The 5,396-nt window shown below is 34.6% G+C and overlaps 1 long non-coding RNA gene across 1 annotated transcript; it reads left to right on the top strand.

Annotated features, from left to right (window-relative positions):
* Positions 1–556: 556 nt before the first annotated feature.
* Positions 557–5,004, top strand: LOC117330907. Its single transcript, XR_004533419.1, has 3 exons — positions 557–2,133; positions 3,222–3,318; positions 3,751–5,004. It is a non-coding gene; the product is annotated as an uncharacterized LOC117330907 (long non-coding RNA).
* The last annotated feature ends 392 nt before the right edge of the window (positions 5,005–5,396 follow it).

Below are 5,396 nucleotides of genomic sequence, written 5' to 3'. Positions count from 1 at the left end.
ATTTCAGTTGCGCCTTATCAGAACGTATTTCTGTGATGTTTATTGTAACCGTTAGTTTGGATCCTTTTTATATTAATATACTAAATAAAATACGATGGTCTATTGGAGATGATATCGCTGGTTAAGTGTGATATACCGATGTTCTTGTTTCAGTGTTTCAGCTGGGTGTCTCACAATTCAATCAGAGTAGTAAAATGCTGCGACTCCCACGACCTCTGTAACCTTGAATTAAACATGACATACACGGAAACCCTTTATACTGAAGGTATGTGAGGGAATACTTGTAAACATATTGGCGTATTAAAATGTTGTTTATCAGGTTAAGTAATCATGAATTACTAATTAAACTAATTATAAACTAGTAAGAATATATAGTCCCAAACTAGAGTAGTCTTAAGCGACTCACTGAGAGCAGTAAGGGTTGGCGAAGGCAATCAAGTGGTTGGCAAAACTTATTTCAAAATTAATATCGCGTTCCTTAAAGCTTTAAAAATTGACTTCATTTTAACAACTTTATACTCTACAGTCGACTCACGGTTACCGCGTCCGTCCAAGATCAAACATCGCGATCTGTCACCCTAAATCCCTATCAGGGACCATGAAAAGGACGTCATCGCGATCCCTGATGATTAAGATTCAACAAAACCCTCGATGATCGCTCCAGCTCGAAGCATCAAAAAGCAGTTTGTTCTTGATGTCGCAGTTCCCAAGGTCACGGTTACCTGTTCTGGTATGACCATCAGCTGGCTATCAATGATCCCTATTCTCGTACTGACAGGGCAAATTGAAGGGGCGTCGCTAGGTAAGTTGATAATGACATGATGAGCATTGAGTTACAGCAGACGTGACTAGTTTAATACTTGAGTGAATTACCTTGACCTTCATTCAAGGTCACAAGGATCAAATGTGCTAAAACGACTTCTCATGAAGCCAGAGGCCTAAAACCGTATATTAGGCCTATAACATACTGAGGTAAAGGGCTATAACGATGGTTCAAATGAATGAGCATACCCTTGACCTTCATTTACGGCCACCAGATTCAAATGTGTTAAAATCTTTTAAATGTATTCTGGAGAACCAACACACATAGAAACCTGATGATTGGCCTTTGGCATGCTGGTGTGAACACATTGACCTCAAATTCAAGATCACAGGAATCAAATCTACCAAAATATATCAACATTCAGGTGTCCGTTCAGGCTCATGGGCCTCTTGTTTATGGAAAGATGGTGATGTTGCACACAAAATGTGGAGGTTAAAGTATCGTTATATGGGTGTCTCGCCGGAATATAATCTTGTTATCCCAGCAAAGGCTTTTATGGGAATATAACTGTAAAAATTACTAATAGAAAATATGTTCAGGCTTAATATTTTAGGTGTAGCAGATATGGCATCGCTTAAATTAGAGTACATGACAATGCATCTGCTTCCATGTGAAACACGATAAGATCCATTCTGTTTAATTCTAACTGAGGCAAAAAGTTGCAGCCATATGATGCTAGTTACAGTAACAAAATTCTACTTAAAGAGGTAAGTGATTGATAGATAAGGAAGTGATCATTAGATAAATAAATAATTGTAATTTGTAGAACATACAAATGTATACCTTGATATGAACACATGATATGGCAATGATAAACATATATAATATGATTGTCAGTCCAAGTAATACTTATATGTTTACTTTTAACTCGTATATGTGGAAATGAATGCTTTTGTGTGTTTTAAACACCTGGGACAAGTGACTGCTTACAATTTACTCATCTGGATTTCCTCCTCTCTGTTTAGTTTCTTGATTTTTCCTGTGTTTCACGTGTGCTTTAAACCAGAATTACGAATATTACTTACCTGTATTGCTGTGATGCAATTCTGTTTAAAATATTATATTATTACACTATAAGTCGTTAGAGAAGTATAATATTCTTATTGTGGCTCTGAATTTATTGATCAAATTTAATACTGATTTGTATCTTAAATATTCAATATCAATATTTTGTAGCTGTCCAGTGGTCAATGGCCACGCTGTGAACTTCTCACATCCATAGGTAAAACCTACACACCGGGACAAGCTGCGAGATGTTCGAGTGTTTCCAGACTCCTATTATTATGTACTACACGGTTAAAACATTGAAGGTAACTTTGGCCTTAAATTTATGAGGAAAACGAATTGTTATTTATAATCGATAAGTGCATGCCGTTTCAGTAAAAGTATTCATTTGAGACACAATTATATGTTTCAACAAATGGATGAGATAACAAAAATAGTTCATTATTAGTATTTACAAGCTAGATACATAACCCATTGTTTCATCAAAGGGAGAGATAACAGAACAGTTCTTATACGCCAGACAAATTTGACATGAGTAATATTGTATGGCGTTGTCCGTCCGTCAAGCTTAAACATTTGTTTATCCGGCGACCTCCTACATTTTCCCACTTACATTGTATCTCTTTTAAACTTTGTAGACATTATAATCATGAAATGAAGTTTTGTTTCAACGAGACCTCCTTATAATATATATTCCCAATACTATAAAATTATAAGATTAGAGATATAGAACAGACAGGGCTTAATAACCTAACTGTGATAACGATAAGACGGACGCACGATTTCTGAAGAGATGGTTGTCGTCAGTCAGCCAGAGAGTAGAGTGTAGGCATGATATGAATATTCGTTCTAGAGTTTGCCATAGACTTTGCCTCGTCTGTCAATACACACTTGCTGGCAATGCAGCAGAAAACATCGTCTAGATAACTATTACCAGGACTTGCTTGTTGCCGCCTCGCAATATCAAACTTCTGAGATCTTTCTTTTGTCTATTTGGCCATCTTTGATTTTATGACCGACAGTGTAACCCTTTTTAACTGCAGTCAATTAACTTTGAAAGCCATTTTTGTTTATAGGTGTGTGGTGTGTTGTGTGCATACGTTATCATATAATGCAAAACATTAACATAGCCAGACTGTTGATCAATAGCAAAATATTTCCCTTTTATAATCATTGATAAACATCAATGATATAATTTAGCAGAAACCGATTATTATTGTTCATCAGGTGATTTCACTTGATATATATGCAATAATAAAACAAAACAGTGCAAACTTCACTGTTGAACCGTGATGTAGCTATGAATTAAAGTTTAAATGTATGGTATAGAAACAGTGCAGAATTGCTAGAAGAACTTCATTGTTTATACTGTAATACCGATTGCCATTTTCAGGATTTGGTGTGCCTCCTAGACCTGATGAAGTATGGAATCCTTATGAAACCACATGGATATTCCATTAGGACCTCAGCAAAAAGAAACGGTTGGACCAGTAAGAGTTGGTTTTAACAATTCATTAATTATGATGATAGTATCAATTACATAGCTGTGGTTCAATCGGTTGTTGATTGTTTTTGTTTCAATTGTAACTTGTATCAAGGGTCGATAATAGGTACATTTAATAAACATGAATAGAGCAAATTTGAATTTCACATCAGTTCTAACGGAACGCTGTTGTGTATTTGCAATAAACATGGAATAATGTCTGAATATTACTTTCATTTGTTTGATATCATATAAGTATAATTGTTTTGTTATCAATAGCATTTGGTTAAAGTATTTTATTTTTGTCAATGCAGTATAAAGTATGTATGATCTGTTTTGTAATATAGCATGTCGTTATTTACTGCGATAGTTTATATTTCGTTACTGATTATTGAAAAAGATTCTATAGGATAATTATACAATTTTTATCTGCATTCAGGTGGTTTTTTCTGCAAGTGATGCGATATAGGAGTAAGTTGCCTACTTAGGAATTTTACAGCAGCGGTCTTGAAGGAATATTATAGCGGAGCCTGATTTTGTGAGGAATTCCGCAGTGCAGCAAAGTTCTGCTAGGATTTTGAGCGAACGTGTGGTCTGGGAGAGTATGGAATTTGTAACCTAGATTCTTGTTAAAGATGTTACATATTATCATTTGTTATTGTAAATACGCATTTTCTATTGTCCAACCAGAACACACGTGACAAAGTATAGAAAGGCATTTAATGCTATAAGACTATAATTCGAACGAGTCAAGTGCAGAATTTCCATGTCTGGAATTAGATGAAAAACTGAGTTTCTATCAGATGATGAAGAACCTAAAAGTTGTACAAGATGTACAAGAAGTCATCACTAACTTCATATCGATATGGGCTGCAGAGACATCGGAAAAGTGAAAATATTGTTAATAGACATACACAGGCAAAATATCTCAGGTCAATTTGACCTGAACAAATATTGACCTGAAATTCACCTGAATTTGACCTGAATTGAAGACATTTTGCCTGTGTAACCAATCAAAATATGTTAAAAAGTAAGAATGCGATGGAATGATGAAGGTACTAGAACAACACCAAAATAGTACAACATATTTTCCAACTCTGAATAGATCTGTAATATTGATACTGTTACCATGAAAAGGTAGTTTATTGTTTTAGACAAATTACAACAATACAATAATGTGTTGATCATTCATGGTTGCTGTTTGCTTGATCACTTCTATTTGTATAGTTAAAACTAAATTATTTTATTTTCATGTTTATCAAAATTCAGATTACGGCTAATAACAAGGGCCTCTTGTATAGCGTTAAAACTGGCCAAAAACATATCTTTAACAGTTCTTAATTGCAGAAAATACAGAACTTTGACATAGCCATGAAGTGTATGGACATGGAGAGACCAATTTTATTGGCAGTATCGACATTGTATTTGTTGTGTTATGAGGTTATGTACATCTTGATAGCTACTTCTTTACATCCTGATTTTATTTACTAGTAATTGTTTTTGTATCAATCAGAATCAGTGCCAGTGTGATCTGTTTTTGAGAACTCCCCGCCATAAATGGTACCTAAGTATTTTTCATGATGATATGACTGTGAATTAGTGTATGTAATAAAATATGTTTAGAATTGATCAGTTTCTTTGAAGTCATTAATGTCATGAAATCTTCCTTGGTGTACAGTCAAACGTGTCTTAGTTGCCATCCCTATGTGGGTAGTGATCAACTTTCTACCATTATGATCGACTTCAAACCATTGTCAATTTATTTTGTCAGATATGGTGCACACTAAGAAATGTCCATTACATTGAATCAGTACAAAAGCTGGACAAGTACATGTAGCGTACAGGTTTGGGGAAGACTAGATGATAAAGACCATAGTACTTTTAACAATAAACTTGTACAGTGAGACCCAGAGGGATATTCGGTATTAAAGGCAATGTATTATATACCATTATATATAAACGTTCGTTGTGTATAAATGTTCGTTATTTCCGTGTTTGCTATGGAATCACAAATATAAATACAACGAATAGTGTTGTACATATTATTGTTGCATTGGCTTAAACACAGATTTGAAAGCTCCAGAC

This window comes from Pecten maximus, chromosome 1 (assembly GCF_902652985.1).
Source record: "Pecten maximus chromosome 1, xPecMax1.1, whole genome shotgun sequence".
In the NCBI taxonomy this organism is placed as follows: domain Eukaryota; kingdom Metazoa; phylum Mollusca; class Bivalvia; order Pectinida; family Pectinidae; genus Pecten; species Pecten maximus.
The sequence above is the reverse complement of the archived record's forward strand: the minus strand, read 5'-3'. Positions and strand labels throughout refer to the sequence as shown.